This window comes from Camellia sinensis, chromosome 8 (genome assembly GCF_055761805.1).
Source record: "Camellia sinensis isolate YWXY chromosome 8, ASM5576180v1, whole genome shotgun sequence".
NCBI classification, from domain to species: domain Eukaryota; kingdom Viridiplantae; phylum Streptophyta; class Magnoliopsida; order Ericales; family Theaceae; genus Camellia; species Camellia sinensis.
This window is the reverse complement of record NC_138968.1, coordinates 165,933,990-165,959,124: the sequence shown is the minus strand read 5'-3', so window position 1 is coordinate 165,959,124 and position 25,135 is coordinate 165,933,990. Positions and strand designations below refer to the sequence as shown.

Sequence of the window (25,135 nt, the reverse complement as noted above, 5' to 3'; positions counted from 1 at the left end):
TAATTAATTACATTAAATTAGGGTTTTTCCCCTTTTTCCAAACTTTAGCCCTAAGGCTCAATTTCATCAATTCAACAACAATAATTTCTTTTTTTCAAGGTCTCACATACACATGGAGTTTAACAATTGAAAACCCCCTTTTTATAACTTCAAAACAAACCCTAACTCTCCCAAAATTCCCAAACAATACCATCTATGCAAAATACCCAACATTTATGTCAAAACTCATAGAAAGGAGTAGATTATCCCTACCTCAAGTGAAGTGACTCAAAGGAGACAATGAAGAAAACTCAAGACGCTCCAAATCCACAAATTTTCGAACTAAAACGTAGCCCATAGCAAGCTCCACACTTTTTGCAAAGGGACTAGAGTGGACACACCCAAGAACCAAGTGTATTTCTAGAGAGAAGGTGTATGTGAGAGAGAGTGTGCCGGATCTAGGGTTTGAAGGAAGAAGAGAGTGAAAAAGTGTGTAAAAAACACGCTGCTGTGAACAGATATACTCGAGGCTCACTCGAGCGAAGGATTGGTCGCTCGAGTGACCAGACACAGACGGACCTCGCTCGAGCACAGAAAGCCTCGCTCGAGCGAACAACACGAAACTTTAGGTCTGCAACCCAGAAGCATGCTTGAGCGTAGGAGTCGTCGCTCGAGCGAAGAAACCCAAAACATAGAGCTCACTCTCTCAAGCGAAGGAAAGCTCGCTCGAGCCAAGAAACACAACCTTCAGGTCCAAACTAGACGCAGACGCACGCTCGAGCGCAAGAATGCTCGCTCGAGCCAATAGACACACCACTCAAAGCTCGCTTGAGCGAACGAACCTTGGCTCGAGCGAAGGAACTAAACACAGAGCTCGCTCGAGCGACAAAAGCCTCGCTCGAGCGAAGACACCAAAAGCTGGGCAGCAACCATTTGTTTCAAATCACATCCAACCTGTTTCAAACCTGCCCAACACATCCCAAAACTCAAATACAAAGAATTAAAGGACGGAAAGAGACATATACAACAATACTCAACCATGGAACCCAAGTCCGGAATACTGTACATATAGGGAAAAACCCGGGATCGTTGTAACAAATTAATTGGAACAAACAATATCAAATCTCTCTCTCGTTCAGAAGATTGTAATGCTTATAATCGTATAGAACCACATATTTTTCTTGCATTGAGCATAGCTGGATTTGAATTTTATACACTCTTTTAGGGGTGGACATTTTTTTTTTGAATATTTATAATATATTAGTATAAAATCAAGTAAATTTGACTTGGTCTCATAATCTAAATAATTTTATTTTATTCCTTGAAATCTCTTTAATTTCTTACTTATTCTAATATTCTTTGAGTTCAATTTCTTTACCGTGGTTTTCGTATAATGATTTTATTGTACTTTTTAATGCAACAAGATGGTATTAAAATTGAAATAAAATGGTATTAAAACTCACACTCTAAAAAGACGTTACAAAAGTTTATAATTTATATTTTCCAGCTACTCTCTTTATAAGGAACAGGGACGAAATCATAATTTCATTATCTGAGGGGGCGAAAAAAAAAATCACCAAATACACAAACACACATATATGTACAATATGATATATAAATTATATATACATAGAAAAAAATATTAAATACCATAGAAGCAATCTCTAACAGGATGAAGAAGTTTTTTTAGTGCAAAATAAAAAAAGAAAGCAAGATGGAAGAATAATAAGATATGTATTTTCTTATACTAGGGAGCCATTTTATGTATAAAATGATATATATATATATATATATATTTAAAGTGCTATGACAAACAGTAGTTTTTCACAGAAATAGAAGAGCCATGGCCCCTGATAATCTTCTTTTAGTTCTATCCCTGATAAGGAAAATGAGTGTGTGCAATTATTCTTGACCTTCAAAAAATTTTATTTTTACATATATATGATTTTTAAAATGTTTTCAATTTTTAAAATAAATTGTAGGCATAAATATTATCCGATCAAGTGTTTGTCGATATTCGATTAATATGATTTTTTATAGAAATAAAGTACTCGATGATCCCCACATAGTGAACGGTTCAGATTATTAATGTAGGCTCCCCAATGCGCCCACAGAGACCCAACAGTACCCTCTAATTAGAAAATCCAAATGGAGTGGAGCCTGCTCTTAAAAAAATTTATCAAGAACATGCTAACCATTTTAAAATAAATAAATAAATGTGCTATTGTTATTAAGTTATAAATGTCCAATAAATTTAATTTTTTACATAGATAATTTACTCAACAAATTTTACAATATAAACTATTCGAATTATAAAAAAAAGAAGAAGATGAATTACACTAACAGTCCCTATAGTTTGGAACTCATGCCATTTTGATCATTGACTTTTCAATTGTGACACATGTGACCCTAAATTTTAAATCTTATTTCAAATAAGGACAATTGAAGATACCATTACTTAATTTCAAAGGTAAATTCGTCAATTTGATAAAAATAAATGTCAAAAAATTATTTCTACCCACCAAAAATAAAATTATGTAAAATTGATAAATCTTTTACGTATTTATTTATTTATTTTACCAAATTAATTTTTATTATGTGTTTGGATGATGATCATAGTGTGTGGTTGCTAGACTTTTAATGTGTAATCAATATGTTTAATATATGAAATGTTTTTGGATTTTTTAATTTAATGGATTGGTTTAATAATGATATCAAAGTTGTCGCTTGATGAAAATAAAAATAACCATCTATTACATGATCATTATCTAAACACATAATAAAAATTAATTTAGCAATAAATAAATAAATGTATGTTTAGAAAATTTATCAATTTTACATAATTTTATCTTTGGTAGGTAGAAATAATTTTTAAAAATTCAAAAATATTTTTTTAACATTTTTTTTGGTCAAATTAATTTATATTTTATCAAATTAACAACTTTGTCCTTAAAATTGAGTAATTGTATCTTCAATTATCTTTCTTTGAAACAAAATTCAAAATTTAGAATTAAATATGCCACAATTGAAAAATTAGGAATCAAATTGACACAAACCCCAAACTATAAAAACCATTAGTATAAATTACCCTAAAAAAACATCCTGCTATAACTTAATCACAACATGATCCCTTGGTTCATTAAACTGTGATCCCTTGGTCCATTAAAGTGTCAGGGTAGATTTTAATAAATTAATCATAGAGAACCACATATTTTTCTGCATTTTATATATTTTTCTGCATCTTTTACGAAGCTAAATAAATTAATTGGAACAAACAATATCAAATCTCTCTATTGCTTAGTGATGACTGGTTTCATTGTACGTCACTTCACTCATTGGGTTCATTGTGTTCGGAAGTTTTTCTCAATTCCCGTCCTTGTTTATTCCGGGTTTGAGGGTCACTTGTTTCGAAGGGTGCACGGTTGAGTCTGAAATGTCTGGAATCAAGCCAGAAATTTTCTGAATTGGGGAACCAGGGCCGCACGTGCGAGGCCTTGGGCCACACGTGCGGAAGAGGGGCAGCACGTGCGGGAGGTGAGGCCGCACGTGAGGAAAATAGGGGGAGTGACTGAGTGTATACTGAAATAAAAGCACTTGGAGCAGCAGGTGTGGGGGAGGGAGGGCCGTACATGCGGAAGGCACTCTCCGCACGTGCGGGCATGGGTGCTGCACATGCGGTGGCAGGTGAGTCCGAATTTTCTACTTTTTCTTCTTTTTGGACTGGTTGTATCTCAATTTTGTTGCATCTCTCCCTCTCTAAAAAAACTCTTTTCTCTCCCTTCTCTCTACATTTCCTACACCAAAACAAGATCAAATCCATCTCCTTACACCCATTAGAAATTTGCCCATAGTTTCTTTATCAAAGTTAGATAGCTTCCTGAGGGCTTCATTGTGTACGGTGGAGATCACGTTATATATGTTTTGCAAGTTTTTGGTTGATTTTGAGAGTTCCTCTTTGATTATTTCAAAATTGGTTTTGGCTCAAGAAATTAGTGACTTTGTAAAAGAAATTCATCTTTTATTTTTTTTTTAAAGATTCTCTTGAATAGTCGAATCACATTGGCTTAAGATTGATGTTTTTAGTGAGGTTTTGCTAAGAGATGAGGAAATTTTTGGTTTTTGTGAGAAACCTAGAAATTGGGGGTTTTGAAAAAATGTTGGGGATTCATGGATTTTCTTGGGTTAAATGAAGGAGTGAGTGAAAATTTTATATTGTTGTTTGCAAATATGACAACTCCTTCATGTATGAGGATTTGAAGACCATACTTGAATTTATTGTTAAATGCATATACATATGTAGTTATGAATTGGCACATTGTTGAGTTCCATGAAATATGAGAATTATGATTTTGGGAAGTTGATGTTCAAAAACATTGCGTATAGTCCTGAAATGACTAAAATGTTGAGAATTGTACAAGATGTGGAAAGGTTGCTACGTGTTGATAGATTGAATTAAACATGTGGTATTTTGTTAAATAATATTGAAGAGAGGAAAATGGGAAATGTGGTTACCATCGTATCGTTGTTGAGACACTTAAAAATGGATGATTGTTATGAGGCATTGTTAATTATTGCATTACATCCTCTTTCAATTGATAATTATACATTTTGAATTTGAGTTTGGAAAAGTTTACATTGAGAAAAGAATATTTTTGAAATGGGAATTATTGAAATGTTTTGGGCTAAATACGTTGATAAGAGGTGTAGATGAAATGGATTAAGTTAGCCTGAGTGTCCGGGGTGTGTGAAACCCCGTATTTTTTATATAATAAAAATAATATATAATTATTCACAATATTTTGAATTTAATATTCTGTATATTTTTATACTGAAAATTTATTCAAAACAAAATAAAATAAAATATTTTTGACTTTATATTATTACTCAATATTAATTTCTGAACCGTATGATATTTTTATTATATTTTTCTTTACATTTTTTTTTGTAGTCAAATTACACTAGAACCATATATTTGCTGTACTAAAACCCAATCAAAAACCATGGGTTGCTACCCCAGGTTTTCTTGCATTCCACCTGCAACGTGGTGAGCATGCTGATGCCATGCCACCAAGTGTTCTATTTCTCTCTTTTTTTTTTATTTTATTTCTTTTCATCTTCCTCACTTTGCTTCTCTTCTAATTTGATATCTCTCTTTCTCTCGGTTCTCCCTCTCCCTCTACCTCTCATTCTCAAAACTCTCTTTCTCCTTTATCTATGTTTTTCCTCCTCCCCCAACCTCCATAGCCATGGCCTCAACCCATACTATCATCATCCGAAACACCAACCCGCAAACTTCACCACCATTGGCGCACCGTCGGACCGCCACCACCACCATCACCTATTTCCATTATCATCTAGAACCACCATCCACATAGTGTTGTAGGTGAAGAAAGAGAAGAAGAAAGAAGATGGAGGAGAAAGAAGCAAAGTTAGAGAAATTTATTTTGAATTTCAAAAGTTGGTTTTCGGCTTACTTTCGGCATGCCAAAACCATCCATTCCGGGAAGAATTGAGAAAAAATGGATCATGTAAGATGAAGTACGGAGTAAGTTGAAGAGATTGGCGAAAGAATGAAGTAAAACCGTTAAGAATTAAGAAAGTTATGGAGTCCGAAAGATGGTTCGAAGAAATGTCCGAGACGGTAGGAAAATAATCTTATTTTTGGTCAAATTTTGGAGGTCCGACGGCATGCAAAAAGAGACGGAACGAGGCGTGTGAGTAGTGAACCAAAAACTAGGTCGTGAGGTGAATCCAATGACAGAAAAATAAGATAAAACGGAGTTACGATGAAGAAGATACAAGTATTTGAACTGGGGACATTGAAACCAAATTTCTGGGTCTCTTCTGTTCGTGCATGCTACGGCTTTGGAGAAGATGAGCTTAAATTTTATCCTATGTTTCTCGGCCCATGCTGCTACGGTGCACCCTAGTACCTTTAGGTTAATCGAGTGGTCCTATGACTTTGGGGATGACCACCCTTTGGTTTTTCGACGTGTAGAATCCATTTTTGGGGTTAGATCTTGCAAATTTTGAGTCTAAGATGATGATCAACAACTAAAAGTTCTAAGAGAATCCAATGGCAGATCAACGGTGAGATCGCGTCCGATTGATGTGAAATTTTAGCAAGACGATCATGGAACCAGGACAATCATATCTTATGATCAGAATCATAAATCAAATTCGGACGATAAATCGTTAACAACCTAACATAGTAAGAAAACTCTCATAACCGTCTCATTCTTTTTAATTGTTAAATATTTAGATTTGTGTTCATATGTTAACATAGCTAAAACTTTAGATAAAATTTTGTTTATAGTTGTATGTGAATTTGTGATTGGTATGTTAAATATTTGAAGGTCATTTCTTTATTAGTAGCCTTAAAATCATGATATAATCTTGGATTTAGACTTGCATGTGTAATTTGTGCCATTAAAGAGATGATTAAAGATTTTATTTGGTTTGATTATATAACTCTTCAATCTGCTAGAAACTTGTACGAATTTTTAGACAATTTTATGCTCAAAATTTTGAAATGATTTCTTCTACAAAGTTGTTGAGAATGATGTCTAGTTCACCCAGGAATTTTCTTAACAATTATTGAGCTTGGTACGAATTTATACAAATTTATAATTAAATCTGCTACTGTAAGACAGATTTTAGTATATGTTTAAAAGCTTATTAAAAATTCCATATTAATCCAAATCTGGAAATTTCTAACTAAAATATGAAATTTGAGAAGTCTAATTTCATACTAAATTTTGAGATTGTGGGTTTGATTTATAAATTTAAGTATGGAATTAATTTAAGAAAATGTGATAAATCTGTGTCATAAAATTTCTTAGAATTTTACAGAATTATTTATAACTTATTTTTGGGAATTTATTCCTGAAAAATGACCCAAACATATTTATTGAATATTCTGTACATTTCCACGAATTTTAGAACTGCATAAATAATTTATTTATAATTTTTATTACCTAAGGTATAACCTGAAAATTTCTAGACAGGTTTAAGATCATGACTTTAATTATTTATTCGGATAAAAATCAGTTATTGTGTTGGTCCAATTCATCAAATATAGTAAATTAGTAATCCATGTATGGGTGTATTGTGGTTTATTTAATATTGTGGTAGTCTAATCTTGTAAATTAAAGATCCATGCACGTGTGTGACTTTGGTTTATTTTCTCTGTATCTAAATTATTATTTCATACCATGGTTTAAATAAATTGTTTATTTAAATGCTGTACATTTATTTATTATTGTGTGACATGTGCAATATTTTATGTTGGGAATTTTAATAAGTTGATATAACATCAATTGTGATTAAAATTTGGAATTATTTGTGAGTAATATCAAAATTAACTGAAATGATTAACGGCATATACAAAGTTAACAATTGACGGTTAATACCAGTTGTTCGGAGTGAGTCTTGGTTTAAAGACTGTACGGAATTAAGGGTTGACGGTTAACACCGGTTGTTCAGGGTGAGCCCTGGTTTTGAGAATTCTCACGTAAATTGTGTTGCGAAACCCTAAGATGGCACGGGACTTATTTGAACCCTTTTCGGTATTTGGTTTTGGAATAAGGGTGGATGTGCTGGTGGCACACAGGGAGGTTACGTACCCCTGGCAGACCGTTTCCTTGGGGCAGACCACGGATGCCACTACTTGGGTATATAACTCCGGACGTGGGCATCCCTGGTAGTTACGGTTGGTAACACTTGAATATTTGACCAAGGGAGGGTTTCAAATTAACTGTTGCCATGCTTAGTGGTTAGTAAGTTAAATCTCTTTGGTGAGATTTCGAGTGTCACTTAATTTATTAAAATTATTGAAATTATTTTAATGGTTGTAATTTATGCTTACAATTATATTGTCATCTCATGTTTATAATCTCATTAATTTTTCTCTTAAAAGGAATGGTAGGTTGGTTATGTTTTCTTACTGTGTTGCAAAACTCATGGCATATATTTTTGTTGCCCTGGCGTCTTATGCCAGGTCTTGGCGAGAAAATAATTGAAGCTGAAATGGAGTCGACGCTAACGTAGAGCCTTGGCTGACCTGAAACCCCGAGTAGAGCCGAGTAAATTATATTATGTTATATAATAGATATTAAGGACTTTGTAATTTCATTTGATGTTGTATTTGGATAATTTTAAGTTTTTATCTATTGTTATTTGGGCGTTTGGTTATGTACGAGAATTGGATTACCCTATTAAGATGTCAAATTTTTAGTTTATTAAGTCATTTTGTTTATATAATTTCCCTTGAGATTTAAAAAAAAATTTGGGCGTCACAGGGTGAAAGACCGAAAACACGTGCGGAGGAGGTACCACTTCCCTTCCGGTTAGCAATCGGTAAAGTGGGGTTTTTGGTAGTGCTAGTTATGCCTACTTGCAGACACCAACCTAGGGATTACCTGAATCGTATTTACCGTCCCATTAAATAAAACTGTAAATTTCTAAATTGTAGAGATTTCAAGTTATCATTGTGCATGGTGGTTTTCAAAAGATATAAATGAAATCTTTTTCTAAGATATAGCATGGTATTTGCATTTCATATTGGGAATCTTGCATAAATGTCTATACTTTGTTAAGAATTTTCTACTGGACTTTATGCTCACTCCTATGGGATTTTGGTGCAGGAAAAGACGTGGTGAACCCGTTGAACTAGGGCGTGGAAGTATGTATTGAGAGCATAAAGCTCTATTTTGTTTGTGATTGTAATTTTTTTTTTTTTTTTGGTAAGCCAAGAGCTATTCATGTATGGGTCCGAGAGACCATTTTTGTGTAACCGGGCTTAAGCCTTAGAACTTGTAAGCCCTTAAGGGCATTTATTTATTTTGATGGAATAGTCTACATGCTATAGATTCATGTGCTAGAATTCCTTGAATGTATAATTGCATGTGAGATTATTTTGTATAAAGACAGGGAGCATGCAATGAAAGGTGTTGGGATTATTTTGGTATTTCTTAAAAGTCATGATTGTTGTTATAATCCTTGCATATTTTTTTTGGGGCGTTACAACTTGGTATCAGAGCTATCGGGTTTGAATACTTGGGGCTCGCAGGGAGTAGTTGTTATAGCATAGTGGGTTCATTGCGCATGATTAGGAGATGCCTTGTATTTTGTGATTATGTGATAACATGTTTATGTGACTACATGGGTATAGAATTGGACTTTTGAGATGTTGTTTGCTCCTATTAAATTCCTTGAGGTCTTATTAGAAGGGTACTTAATCAATACTTGTTCTATTAAGAATTCTTGGTTTTTCATGGGACGAATTTCATCACGAAAGGATAATCTGTATGTGCTTACGTGACTAAGTGCTTATGGGGAGTGAATTAAATTGTTTGTATGGTAGGAAATATATAAATTGTTGTGGTCTAACGAGTGAGAGAAATCGCGAGCACATTTGAGATTATGTGCTAAATTGTTTAACTTGTTCCATAATTAGGATGTCAGGAAGGGGTCAAACCCGTGGTGGTAGAGGTAGAAGGCGTGGTAAGGCTCACCGGGGTGTGCACGAGGTACCGGTCCATGAGGTTCCGGTACAAGAGGAGGGGTTGGGCCAAGCTAATATGGCCGAGCAAGTGGGGCAAGCAGAGATTCTGAGGTAACCAGGTCAAGCCGCAATGGGGGCCCTAGCCCGAGAAATGGCGGGGGCCTTGAGGGAGTCGATGAATATACTAAGGGCGAAGAACCAAGTTAGAGAGAACGTTGTAGAGACAATGACGAGTATCCTCACGAGAGAGTTTTTGCGAGCTAAACCGGATGAGTTCCATGGTGGCCCCGAGCCCAAGAAAGCGGGTGAGTGGCTTGAGCAAACAGTGAAGACATTTGAGAGGCTTCACATTGAGGATAGCTAGTTAAGGGTGACTCTTGCGAGTTACTATCTCAAAAGGGATGCGTCCAAGGGTGGAAATATGCCAAGGGTCAGATAGAGCCGACATGGGAAACATTTGTGGTGGCCTTCTAAGACAAGAACCTCCCTCCCACTGCTAGGGAGAGGTTGAGGCAAGAATTTCAGGACCTCAAGCAGCTCAATATGTCCATGGCCGAGTTTGAGGCGGCCTTCTCTAGTTTGTCCCAGTTTGCACCGGAGTTGGTAGCAACGGAAGAACGGCGTTGCATTGAGTTCGAGAAGAAGTTGAGAACTAAGATCTTGTTCAAGGTTGCCAGGAACATGATCCGAAATTATGACCGTCTTGTGGAAGCGGCGGCACGTGTAGAGATTACTGTGGAGGCCGAGGAGGAGAGAATCCGGGGTTCAAGGTCTAGGGGTCAAGGGTTGCAGGGGACTATTGACCTAACAAGAAGAGTAGGAGTACCTTTTCATCGCAGTCTTAACCGCAGCAGTCCAGATCCACCTTTCCCTTGCCTAGTGCGGGCCCGGGAAAGAGTGTACCGAGTGGTTTTTCCTGTTTCAGGTGTGGTCAACCGGGTCACAAGGCCTTTGCATGTCTTCAAAAGGGAGGAGGACAGCAGATGTTGCCACCACCACTACCTAACTGATCTAAGAGTCAGTCTCAGAGTAGGGGGCAAGGGCTTACTTACTATTAGTGCGGTCAGTCAGGGCACATGAAGAGAGCTTGCCTGCAGTTGGGAGGCACATCTGGCGCATCGAGGTCGAGGCAGACTCAGAGCCACCAGCAGGCTCACTCAGTTTAGACTTTGTGAGTTAATCAGGGAGTCACTTCGGCTCAGTCAGTGCAACAGGCCTATGCTTCGAGAGATGAGCAAGTTGATTAGAGGCCACATGGGCGTGTGTATGCTGTTACCACGCCAGAGCTATTACCGGGATCCTCAGTTGTGAGAGGTATTTTTGTTGTGTGCAATTCTTTGGCTAATATGTTGATAGATACGAGTGCATCTCATTCATTTATATCTGCTATATTTGCATCTGCATTGGGTTTAGAGGTGGTACGTCTAGCGTCTCCACTCAGACTTGAGTCACCAGTCGGGGGTATAGTTGAGTTAGACTGGGGGCGTCATGGTTGTGAGATAGAGGTTGTCGGGCGTCGACTCTCGTTTTCTTTTGTGTTGTTAGACATATCGAGTTTTGATGTCATTCTAGGCATGGATTGGTTATCTTCGTACTGAGCGGTGATTGATTGTTTTCGTCAGAGGGTTATAGTGTGCACCTCGAGTGGTGATTGTTTTTACTTTCCGAGGGACTGGGTTAATAGGGTCTTGTCACCAGTTTTTGAGCCTCGTCGTAGAAACGAGCTTAGTGGCCTTCTTGCTACTCTCTTGGATAGTGAGAGTGACGAGACTCGTGTTGAGTTGCCGAGGGTAGTTTGTGAAAACCTAAACGTATTTCCCGAGGATCTTACTAGTTTGCCACCCCACCGGGAGATCGAGTTCACCATTGACTTAGTGCCTGGAACGGCACCAATTTCTATGGCGCCATATGGATTTGCACTCGCAGAGTTACATGAGTTGAAGATTCAACTCCAATAGCTTTTAGACAAGGGTTTCATTCTCTCTAGTATATCGCCTTGGGGAGCGTCGGCTCTCTTTGCGAAGAAGAAAGATGGGTCATTACGGTTGTGTATTGATTACCGTAAGTTGAACCGGGTTACCATCAAGAACAAGTATCCTTTACCTGAATAGATGATTTGTTTGACCAACTTAAAGGGTCTTGTTGCTTTTCGAAGATAGATTTGAGGTCGGGGTACCATCAGTTGAGAGTCTGGGGGGAGGACATCCAGAACACGGCCTTTCGCACGCATTATGGCCATTACGAATTCCTTGTGATGCCTTTTGGGTTGACCAATGCACCGGCTTCCTTTATGGATTTGATGAACTGGATTTTTAGAGAATACTTGGATCATTTTGTGGTCGTCATTGTGGACGACATCTTAATTTACTTAACCTCCGAGGAGGAACACAAGTCTCATTTGCGGGTAGTGCTTGATTTGCTTAGGGAGCACTAGCTGTATGCCAAATTTGAAAAGTGCGAGTTTTGGCTCACCAAGGTGAAGTTTTTGAGCCATGTAGTGTCAAGAGAGGGAGTAATTGTAGACTCTTCAAAGATAGACGCCGTGCAGGATTAGGGGCAACCCAAAAATGCTTTTGAGATTCAACGTTTCTGGGGTACTATCGACGTTTTGTAAGGGACTTCTCTAGACTAGCCGTGCCTTTGACTAGATTGACTAGAAAGAGAGTTAAGTTTGTGTGGAATGAGGCTTGTGAAAAGTCATTCCAAGAGCTTAAGACTAGACTGACTACTGCACCGGTGTTGATAATTCCTAAAAGAGGTTTGGGTTACACCGTTTATTGTGATACATCTCGGGATGGGCTTGGTTGTGTCTTGATGCAAGGGGGAAAGGTTATAGTTTATGGTTCACGATAATTGAAAACTCATGAGAAGAATTACCCCACCCACGACTTGGAGTTAGCAGCAGTAGTGTTTGCATTGAAAATTTAAAGGCATTATTTATATGACGAGAATTTTGAGGTTTTCTCCGATCATAAGAGTCTAAAGTAATTTTTTTCACCAAAAGACTTGAATTTACGCCAACGGAGGTGGATGAAATTTTTGGAGGATTATGACTTCGAGTTACACTATCATCCGGGAAATGCCAATTTAGTGGCCGGCGCCTTAAGTTGGAAATTCGTAAGTAGTTTGGCGAGAGTGGCCATTCGGGAATGGGTTATGTTGGGTGACATCAGCAAGTTTGAATTGCACTTGGGTGAGTCCGATAAGGGTGCAACTTTGTTTACCTTGACTGCTTAACCTACCTTGATTTGTAAAGTTATAGAGGCACAACAAGGAGACCGTGAAGTAAAGTCAATATGTGATAGAATCTCCAAGGAGAAAGAAGAGAAGGGTTTGAACATCCACTCGGATCTAAGTGCACGATTCCTAGATCGTTTGTTTGTACCAGAATCTTGTAGAGAGGACGTGCTTCGAGAGTTCCATTACTCGCGCCTTGCAGTACATCCGGGAGGCACCAAAATGTATCGTGATCTTAGTCGTCAGTTTTGGTGGAGGGGCATGAAGCGAGATGTTGCCTTATTTGTATCGAAGTGCCTTACTTGTCTACAAGTGAAGGCTGAACAGCGGAGGCCAATGGGTTTGTTACAACCCTTACCAATAGCCGAGTAGAAGTGGGAGCACGTTACCATGGATTTCGCAGTTGGGCTTCTTAGAACACAGCGAGACAATGATGCTGTTTGGGTGATTGTTGGTAGGTTGACTAAGTCTACGCATTTCATTCCGATGCGTACCAACGACTCAATTGAGCACTTGGCAGAGTTGTACATTAGAGAGATAGTTCGATTTCATGGAGTTCCTGTAACCATTGTATCGGATAGAGATCCTCGTTTTATTGCCTGGTTGTGGCAAAGCCTTCAAGCGGCGTTGGGAACTAAGTTGACTTTTAGCATTGCTTACCACCCTCAAACCGATAGGCAGTCAGAGCGTACCATTTAGATTTTGGAGGACATGCTTAGAGCTTGTGTCCTTGATTTCAAGGGATATTAGGAGAGGCATTTATCGTTGATTGAGTTTGCCTATAATAATAGTTACCAAGCTAGCATTAAGATGGCACCATTTGAGGCCTTGTATGGCCGATCTTGTCAATCAGCGGTTTGTTGGGCCGAGGTGGGGGATGCACCGTTATTGGGCTCAGAAATTGTTAGGGAGACAACTGAGAAAGTTGCTCTCATTCGGAAGAGGCTAGCTACGGCCCAAAGCCGACAAAAGAGTTATACCGATAAGAGGAGACGACCTTTATCTTTCGAAGTTGGTGACCATGTGTTTCTTAAAATCTCACCAAGATAGGGTTTGATGAGATTTGGTAAGAGTGGTAAGTTGTCTCCGAGGTTTATTGGGCTTTTCAAGATATTGGAGAGAATTGGAGAAGTGGCGTATCAGTTGGCCTTACTGCCACAACTTTTGAGGGTTCACAATGTGTTTCATGTATCAATGCTTAGGAAGTATGAGCCCGACCCTTCTCATGTACTAGATTGGGTTGAATTGGAGGTAGATGAGAATGCCTCTTATGAAGAGCGACCAATTCAAATACTAGATACCTGGGAGCAAGTACTACGGGGCAAAACTATATCGTTAGTAAAGGTGTTGTGGAGGCACCATGGGGCTGAGGAGGCAACTTGGGAATGGGAGGCGGAGGTCCGCTCCACGTATCCGGATTTGTTTGGAAATGCTTAGTTGTTTTAATTTGTGATATTCCCTAATGTTGGAGAGTAATGTATCAGAGTTGATGAATCAGGTGTTGTAATATATGTTATTATTTTGAAATTGGGATTTGTTATGAATTGCTATTATCTTGTTGGAAGGTCTCATGCACATGAACCGTTGTTGTAACATCGTGACTAGGACATTTGGGAACCATAATGATAATGGTAAATGTTGTTTAAGAATCTATTTTGTAATTTGAAATAGAAATAGAACGATTGTGATTGCTAAAGACCCCTTGTTCGAGTAGTTGATTTAATTTCGGGGACGGAATTTTCTATGGTGGGGAGGTTATGATGGCCGATTTCATTGTACGTCACTTCACTTATTGTCTTCGTTGCGTTCGAAAGTTTTTCTCAATTCACATCCTTGTTTATTCCAGGTTTCAGTGTCACTTGTTCCGGAGGGTGTATAGTTGAGTCTGAAATGTCTGGAATCAAACTAGAAAATTTTTGGGTTGGGGAACTAGGGCCGCATGTGCGAGGCCTTGGGCCGCACGTGTGGAAAACAGGGGGAGTGACTGAGTGCATACTGAAATAAAAGCACTTGGAGCAGCAGGTGCGGGGGAGGGAGGGCCGCACGTGCGAAAGGCCCGCTCCACACGTGTAGGCATGGGTGCCGCACGTGCGGTAGTAGGTGAGTCCAAATTTTTTTCTTTTTCTTCTCTTTGGGCTGGTTGTATCTCATTTTGTTGTATCTCTTTCTCTCTAAAAAAACTCTTTTCTCTCCCTTCTCTCTACATTTTCTACACCAAAACAAGATCAAATCCTTGATCTCCTTACACCCATTAGAAATTTGCCCATAGTTTCTTCATCAAAGTTGGATAGCTTCTTGAGGGCTTCATTGTGTGCGGTGGAGATCACGTTACAACACCGTCAAATTTGGGGGTTTCTCATCTCTCATCTCCATAAAAACTTGAGGTAGGGAATTTCTTAGAGTTATATATATGTTTTTCAAGTTTTTGGTTGATTTTGAGAGTTCCTCTTTTATTATTTTAAAATTGGTTTTGGCTCAAGAAATTAGTGATTTTGTAAAAGAAATTCATCTTTTGTTTTTTTTTTTAAAGATTCTCTTGAATGGTCGAATCACATTGGCTTAAGAATAATGTTTTTAGTGAGGTTTTGCTAAGAGATGAGGAAATGTTTGGTTTTTGTGAGAAACCTAGAAATTGGGGGTTTTGAAAAAATGTTGGGGATTCATGGATTTTCTTGGGTTACGTGAAGGAGTGAGTGAAAATTTTATATGGTTGTTTGCAAATATGACAACTTCTTGATGTATGAGGATTTGGAGACCATACTTGAATTTATTGTTAAATGCATATACATATGTAGTTATGAATTGGCACATTGTTGAGTTCCACGAAATATGAGAATTATGATTTTGGGAAGTTGATGTTCAAAAACATTGCATATAGTCTTAAAATGACTAAATGTTGAGAATTGTACAAGATGTGAAAAGGTTGCTACGTGTTAATAGATTGAATTAAACATGTAACAACCCACATTAATGTCCTAGTCATGTTTGCATGCATTTGTATGTTTTGCCATGTTAAGTTGCTGTAACAACCCATATTTATGTCATGGTCATGTTCATGTTCATTTACATAACTTTGTCTTGTTAAGTTTGCATTCATGAATCTTGTCTTGTTTGCTTAAGTGTTGCTTGCATGCTTTGTTCCTTCCCTGCCATGCCAAGCCTAGGTCATGTTAAGCCTAGATCATTCCAAGCCGAGGTCATCTTCAGTCTAGAATTTATCTTGGAACCCCTTTGTTTGACCTCCACCTTCGCCCTGACATATTGGCCGAGATGTCATTATCTAGGCCGAGGTGTTCATCACCAAGGCCGAGATGTGTATTATCTAGGCCGAGATGTTACCTTTGCACCTAAGTGATCTTGTCCTGGAGTGGTATGACCTAGACCGAGGTGTGGCACATCTAGGCCGAGGTGTGGCACATCTAGGCCAAGGTGTGGCACAACTTAGTCAAGTGTTATCCTTCCTAGCCGAGCTCATTGTCACCTTAGTTGCCAAAGCTTTGTCCTTAGCCGATGTCATCACTTGCCGGAGTGCCTTATCGGGTAGCTTGTTAGATACACTTTGTCTTACACATGTCTTGTCAATCTATCACCTTTTTTGAAGAGAACCAACCAGCCGTTGCCACGTGTCCGAGCTGAGTGTTAAGTCAGCCGATAGAGAGAGAAAACCTATCATTTCTATATCTTTGTTTTGAAGAGGAGAGAGAAGCTCTAGGTGAGGAAGAGGAGTTCTTGAGAGGAGGTAGATTTCCAAGCTTGATCCCTAGAGATCGAACCGTTAGATCCGTGTTTTAAGGTTAGATTCTTGATCTGCTCATGTTGTTCTTTATGTTCATGTTATTGCATTGCATGATTGAATATGACTTGTAAGCCATGCATTGCTTTGAAGTTCGGTTTTAGAAAGAGAAAATAGTATTCATGTGTTCTTCATGAAAAGTCATGTTTTGATCCGAAAGTTCATGCCAAGATCCATGTTTTTGTGTTTGTTTTCATATGATCTTCAAGTATGGGTACCAAGGTCCATGTTTTCGAACTCATAGCATGACATCCCAGATTTTGTAATAAAGAAGTTATGATTTTAGCATTCATGTTCCTCATGTTCTTCATGTTCATGTTCTTCACGGGTGGAAACCCAGATCTCCAGACCTCACTTCCCTAAGTGTAGTCACCGAGATCACTCTTACCTAGACCTCACACTTAGGCCAAGCATCGTATCTCACCTTGGCCTACCTTGCATGATCACTTACACCTTTAGGTTGTCTTGTGCGCACCTCGGCATGTAGCCGCACGCCGAAGCCTTGGTAACCACACCTCGGCCAGGAGGTGTGGGACCTCGGCAAAGACCTGGTTGGTTCCCAGCATGTCTTCCTGACATGTAAAACAATGTTTTGACTCCCAGCATGTTTTCCCTAGATGTTTTGCATTCATGTGAAGCTTGTTTTTAAGAGTGCATTCAATAGGCTTTACCATGTGTTTGTAGGACTTGGACCTTTGCCTTGATCCCGACGTCCCAAGAACTATGTGAGTGGTATTTCTAATAAAGCTATGTTATAACGTTTTGTTAAAGTTTCGCTTTGCTTGTTTTGAAAAGTATTTGTTAAGCATGAATGATTACCCCTATTTTATGTATCAAGTATTATCTTGTTTTGATGACATTCTTGGAAAGTCCTTAGTGCCAGGGGACTATAATGCAACTGCACATCTTGTTTTGAGAGTCCTTAGTGCCAGGGGACTATAATGCAGCTGCACATCTTGTTTTGAGAGTCCTTAGTGCCAGGGGACTATAATGCAACTGCACCATTGTTTGAGATATCTCCCTTGTTTTGTCTTGTTTTGCCACCGACGGTTTATGAACGGGTGGGTTTGTTTTGTCAGGAATGTCATCACCCCATGTATTATGTAGATGTTATTAAACATCCCAAGAAGATTTGAAAGGCTAAGATTTGGTTGATGAACTTGATTCATCCCATGTTTTGAACAAGCTATGATATACGTATTGTTTTGACAAGGACCTCGGGAATCATTCATTTAAACCTTTATTATTTATACCATTCATTGAGTATCCAAGCTCACCCTCCCTATGTATATATATGTAGGTAACAAGCAAGAAGTCAGCTACGCAGAGATGTGTGTTTTGTATGCATGTTATGTCGGCAGTGAGGATGTCGGCAATTTTGAAGCTTATGTATTTTGAACATGTCGGCTCGAGAAGCCTTTTATCAAGATGTAATATGTATTTTATTTTGGTTGTATTCAAGTTTTAAAGCTGTGTAAAGATGTATGCCATTCCATTTGACTTATGCACTGCTCTTATGGACCACTTGTATTGTAAATTATTACTTCCGCACTTGTTAGCCCCATATGTAATACTCTGATTGTGTGTGAATTTTTTGAAAGTTGGCTTTCAGTTATCTCGGATTACTGGCCATCACGGCACCATTCTACTAGGGGCGGAATGGGGTCGTGACAAACCATGTGGTATTTTGTTAAATAATATTGAAGGGAGAAAAATGGGAAATGTGGTTACCATCATATCGCTATTGAGACACTTAAAAATGGATGATTGTTATGAGGCGTTGTTAGTTATTGCATTACATCCTCTTTCAATTGATAATTATACATTTTGAATTTAAGTTTGGAAAAGTTTACATTGAGAAAAGAATATTTTTGAAATGGGAATTATTGAAATGTTTTGGGCTAAATACGTTGGTAAGTCCGGATAGGAGGTGTAGATGAAATAGATTAAGTTGGCCTGAGTGTCCGGGGTGAAAGACCGAAAACACGCATGGAGGAGGTATCACTTCCCTTCCAGTTAGCAGGGTTTTTGGTAGTGCTAGTTATGCCTACTTGCAGACACCAACCTAGGGATTACCTAAGTCATATTTACCGTCGTATTAAATAAAATTGGAAATTTCTAAATTGTAGATATTTCAAGTTATCATTGTGCATTGTAGTTTTCAAAAGATTTAAATGAAATCTTTTTCTAAGACATAGCATGGTATGTGCATTTCATATTGGGAATTTGGATAAATGTATATACTTTGTTAAGAATTCTCTATTGGGCTTTATGCTCACCCCTGTGAGATTTTGGTGTAGGAAAAGACGTGGTGAACCCGTTGAACTAGGGCGTGGAAGTATGTATTGAGAGCACAAAGCTCTATTTTGTTTGTGATTGTAAATTTTTTTTTTTGTAAGCCAAGGGCTATTCATGTATGGGTCCGAGAGACTATTTTTGTGTAACCTGGTTTAAGCCTTGGAACTTGTAATCCCTCAAGGGCATTTATTTATTTTGATGGAATAGTCTACATGCTATAGATTCATGAGCTAGAATTCCTTGAATGTATAATTGCATGTGAGATTATTTTGTATAAACACATGGATCATGTAATGAAAGGTGTTGGGGATTATTATGGTATTTCTTAAGAGTCATATGATTGTTGTTATAATCTTTGCATATTTTTTTTGGGGACGTTACACGTTCAGAAGATTGTAATGCTTATAATCATATAGAACCACATATTTTTCTTGCATTGAGCGTAGCTAGATTTGAATTTTATACACTGTTGCAGGGGTGGACATTTTTTTTTTGTGAATATTTGTAATATAGTAGTATAATATGGTACTAAAACTCACACTCTAAAAAGACGTTACAAAGGTTTATGATTTATATTTTCCAGCTACTCTCTATGTAAGGAAAATGAGTGGGTGCAATTATTCTTGACCTTCAAAAAATTTTATTTATATATATATATGATTTTTTATTTTAGATGATTTAAATAAGTGTACTTTTTGACTTTTTACAAAAAGATGTGTAGAAAAGTAGAGAGGTGATATGACCCAAAAAAGATAAAAATAAAAATAAAAAGTGTGTACTAGGACACCCCAAACAAAATGCTTTCAATGTTTTGTAATGGATTGTTTGTTATTTTGTTAAATGATTTCAATGTTTTGTAATGGTTTGTTTGTTATTTTGTTAAGTATCCATTTTTTTTTTATTGGTTCTGATATATTTGTGATCCTCTCTTTTGCTTTTGTCTTCTTTTTTTATTGATATAATTTCATATGTACTCTATTTGTTTTGACCTAAAATATTTTTATCAATTTAGTTGAATAAAAAGCAATTAAAATATTTTTTAAGAAAAATATTTTTGTATCATTTTTCCAAAAATGACTTATTTTTAAAATTTTTGTAAGTCAATTTTTACAAAGTTGACTCTCACTCACTATAATTTCAACACATTTAGTTTTTTCAAATAAATATCTTAACTCACTAAAAAAATCATAAATGACATTTTATTGAATCAAAATTTATCTTTTAGGTAATAAAATATTTTTGTTTTTAAGTGTCAACCAAACACTAAAAAACAAAAACAAAAACATTTTTTTTGTGTAAAATCAATTTACAAGAAAAATATTTTTTTTGTGTACGATATTTTACGTCAAAACAAATGGAGCTGTAATGTGTGTTGATTTCATCAATAAAGTCTCTCTTTTTGCTAATAAAAAAAAATGTGATCCTCTCTATTGCACATTTGTAAGAGAAAGGCTCCATTAGATCATCCAATAGTATTCACCAAAAATAAAATAAAAATAAAATAAAAAAAATCATCCAATGGGGAGTATAATGATCTTTTTTAATTGAAAGTAATTATAAATTTGCATTCTATTTCATAGTCATTAGATATGTAGTAGAAATTTTCCATTACATACATAAAATGGAGAGGAATAAAGTCCCTTTTCAAGTATCTCACACTTTCGTTTTGTTTTGTTTTGTTTTGTTTTTTAAATTTCTTTTAGCATGTGATGAAATTGGAGAGGTCTAGTCTGGCCTATTGTGGGCTCATATTGGTCCTGCCAAGACGATTCAAACTGTTCATTTTATGCGGTTTATTGATTATATAATTGATATAAAAAAATAAGTTGATCGGATATTGATAATCACTTGATCAAATCACTGTATACACTGTATGCATCAACATAGTGTAGACAATATCTTTTGGGGCAGAGGGTGGAGGGGCTTAGCTTAACCATGGAAATAAATCAACAAGGGCAGTGGACTTCATTGTTTTTTTTTTCACCTGACCCACATAGGAGGTGAAAAAGCAATAAAATTTCACTAGGCGACAAATATTATTTTCCTAAATCTATGATAATATATTTTGCCATCCCTAATAGTCACTTTAGTCCTACTTGGGTTGGCATTTTTTATAAGTGTAATGCTATTACAAATTAAAAAAATTTACAAACTTTTATTAGTCAGTGATATAACACTTATCATATTATTGAGATAGTGCTGTTTCAGTTTTCAAAGTTTTAATATTGCATGACACATCAGATGGTAAGAAAAGTTTAAAAAAAAATTGTCAGTTTTATAGCATTCTGTTAATGATTCTATACAGAAAAGTGATTAAAGAAAGAATAAATAGATATTATTGTTGAGAGGGAATAAAAATAACCACAAGAATTATGTGGGTCTAGGCATTGCCACATGACATGGTTATGGATTATCATGTATATGACAGTTATCGAATTCTTATCAAATACTGCATTAGTGTTTTATGTTATGCAAAACATATCAGGATATGAAAACTTATTGATATAGAAGTCCTGAACAACCGAAAATTGTTTGGGATAGAACTTCTAGAACATTCAAATTACTTGAGAGGTAAGTCATTGGATATTATAAATAGACAACACCCTTATGGGTTGAGGTACGCAATTTCTCTCTATGAATTAGTCCATTAAATATTTTGATAATATTGGAGGACTGACTTGGGCGTCGGAGGGCCCTCGGCTACGGCTGGGGGTGCTTTGTCTTGCAGATAGCGATAGCGTAGTGATGCTGATTCATCTTCTTCGTTGGATTTCTTTATCAACAAGTACATGATTTTTCTTTGCCCATATAATTGTGGATGTGAATTAGGAGATCTATAGCAATCACGAAGAAGATGTGAACAACTACAACAATCACTCCAAAGACCATTATGCACAAAGGACCTGCAATCCAGCCTAGTTGACCCACACTCCAAGCTAGTGACAGTACTTCAGATCCTATTACCCTATTATTACATGGGCAATTGCTGTCCAAACAGTCCCTTCACATTCAAAACAAAACCCAAAATATAATTAAATTGGTTGTTTATTCTGTCACCATTGGATTCAATTCCTCATAAACATTCAATTGGATATGCATTCATATAGATACATACATACATGTTCTTATCAGTGGCCCATTAGGCTGTACAGAAGATGATGGTGATGGAGTATCTAAAAGCAATGGAATGGCCTGTTCATCTTCTTTGTCCGACATGACTATTCCAGATGTGCTGAGTTTTTTAGATTGAAATGCATTTGTTGAGGAATTTGAAGGTATGGTTTTTGGGTAGTTTAGCTTATCTTCCATTCTTTACGAGGAACCCACATCTGTTAGTTAGATAAAAAGTTACAAGTGTTAAGGCTTAGCAAGATGCAATGCTGCATCATCATCGCGTAATTTTCATACTCCGATAGCTCTGCCATCTGGTTAATGTCGGCTGGGAGCAGAACAACAGTAGAAATAGTAGCACCAACTTCCAGGTCGTCAAGTGCGCTATCCCCAGCAAGAAGTGGTTGGTCTCCGACCATAACAGATGGATTCCAGGGAGCATCAGCACGGAAACTAGAAGGATTAGAGGAGCCACTGGGCCTCGGCCTTTTTGATTGTGGTGAGTCAGATGCCTCTGTAACACCCCGTATTTTGAGGTATTAATATTTAGTGAGTGGTGTTGATGGTTTGTTATTTTAATTTAGTGGTGAGATTCTTAGATAAGAATTTAATTTTAAATTATTTATTTGTATTTATCTCATCTCTTTTATATCTATCATATTGTTATTCACTCTAATATAATAATAAATAAACTTTTCCTACAATTCCCCATTACGTGCAAAAAAAAAAAAAAAAAAATACAACAAAACAAACAAACCGTGAGCAAAACAACCCACAGTTCCCTGACTTGCCACACCAAACCCACCAATTCCATCATTTCATTTACTTTTAATTTTTTTAATCTTTTACCTCTCCTTCATTCAAAGTGAGGGGCTCCTCACATTCCCTTCTTTTTCTTCTTCATTTATTCTCTCTATCGACCTTCCTCCTCTCATAGATTGTGTATAGTAGAAATATTAAGTTTAGATATAGGAGTGTTTAGAGTGAAAATAAGTATTTTATAAAATAAATAAATAAATTGAGAGTTGTAGATTTTATTAAATTATACATATTTTATGTTTTAGAAGTTTGATCAAAGCTATTTTTGGAGATCCATGGAGCAATTTCAGATTTATAGTGATGGAATTAATTATTTTGAGGTAAATTCGGGTTGTATACAATATGCTCTATTTAAATCTCTTTGCAAAGAGTTCTCTATTTTTAATTATCCTCAATTTGTAATCCACTTGATTATTGTGGTCATTAATAGATTTTGTAAAATCATCTCATAGTCGAATCGTTGATATTCTGATCATTTGGTAAAATTTCTTACAAATATTTCTGTGTTAAAATAGTGATTTGTCTGACTGAATGACATGGAAATACTCCGTACATGGATCGAGTGAATCTTATTAATTGTTTACACCAATATGCCCGGATAAGCGTGGAGCTTGGGTGAGGTGGGTGAATAAATGAATCTATTCACTAATCATGTACTAAGTAGGACCGGGTATTTGGTCCAGATAAATTATAGTTGATTTGTTGTGTAATTTGATAAATTGCTTGATTATCGTATTGTTGATTTAATGTCATAAATTGTTGGATTCTTGTTAATTTATTCTTTATCTGAGCCTTGTATTCCTGTCGTATTGTATATTTCCCGAATTAATTTATTTTTCAGGTGCGGAGCAGATTTTAGTGGAGCTCAAAATTGAGATTTAAAAGATTTATTAATATAGAGATTTGGGACCCACCACTGTAATTATTAAATTTAGAGATAGTTGTAATATTGTTTATTTTGGAGGTAATTAGAATATTTCGAGGATATTGTACCATTTGGAGACGATTTTGTAATTATTATTTTTGGGAGCAAAACTTGTATTTTTTTTAGGCTATTTTAGTGTATTTAACGACCCGGGAGTGGGGCGTTACAGCCTCGGCCTCAGCTGGCCTTTTGTCGGTCGAAGGAGTACTTTTCTCAGCCTCGGCCAACTTGGAAATCTGCAAAGTGTCCTTAGAATCGATCTGAGTCACTGTTGCCTTGGCTTTGGCCTTCTTTACCCTCTTTGGCTTAGCCTTTGGTTGGCATTGCGATGGGGAGGATTGAACTGTCACAATGCCAAGTATGTCAACCAAGAGGTCTTCGACGACAGCCTTGTTACGTCCCATCTCGTCGGCGGTAGCGGCGACAGTGACTTTAGTGCCGAAGTGGATTGCTGGAAGTGCAGTGGGTGGGTTGGCTGGATCGTAAGCCGATGCCTCAATACTTTGACGTTTTTGGCTAAGAGTTCTACCTGAAAGAACGAAGAGTGGAGCTCGGCGTCAGCACTGGCGCTGGGCTGGAGGAATCAGTTGGGGAGCGGATGTTGATGGCTGCTCTGCTAGGTTAGAAGTTGAGGGTTGATCAGGCCTTGGCGATGAAGTGGCAGGGGGAGTTGTCATAGAATGAGGAGATTTTCCTTTTCGAGGAACGTTGGGGAGAGGACTCCGGTATGTTGGGACGTAGTTGAGGAGGATTGGAGCCTTGTGAAGCTCGAGTGACAAGCCTAGAAGGCGAACCAAGTCTTTGCTCAACGTATAGTATCGGCAAAAGTCTTTTCCTGGTTGAGGGAGAGCTGCGAAAAGAGATCATGCATTAGAAACAAAGTAACGAAAAAATGATTAAGAGAGAAGTAGGAGGAGGGAATCTAGGCAGGGAAACTAAGTCCTTAACCTTGTCATCCCTAAAAACCTCGCGATGCAATAGGAAAAGGTGGAGTTCATCGTCTGGCGCAAACTCCCAATTTCCCGAGACAATCAGGTAGTCATCAGTCGCGCCTTTATTTGAGTCTGGAATGCCAGCTATTAGCTTGTATTAGGTAAATCTCGGCTTGAGGTAGTATAAATAGCCAGCTTTGGTTTTAAGGCCACACATCGTGTAGCAGTATTGGATATCAGACAAGGAGATCCTAGCATTTTGCCGACGTTTCAACTCGGCGATTCCGTTTATAATCCTAAAAGAGTTTACAGCTAGTTGCATGGGATTCAGTTTATAATAGTGGAGGAAGAGAAACAGAAAAGAAAATGTGATTTAGACTCAAGAAATTCAAGAACACTGAGTGAGTGTGTGCAGATGTGCAAAAACTCAAAACAGTATGCAAAAGTCACAACAAAAGCACATGATTGGCATTTTTTTCATAAAAACTATATAGGTACAAGATTTAAGATTCAAGAACAAGGAATCGATTCATAAT

At 37.2% G+C, this 25,135-nt stretch overlaps 1 long non-coding RNA gene across 1 annotated transcript; it reads left to right on the top strand.

The window, feature by feature from the left end:
- Window positions 1-5,082: 5,082 nt before the first annotated feature.
- On the top strand, window positions 5,083-8,219 carry LOC145797290 (uncharacterized). Its single transcript, XR_014338619.1, has 2 exons — window positions 5,083-6,190; window positions 7,979-8,219. It is a non-coding gene; the product is annotated as an uncharacterized LOC145797290 (long non-coding RNA).
- Window positions 8,220-25,135: the final 16,916 nt, after the last annotated feature.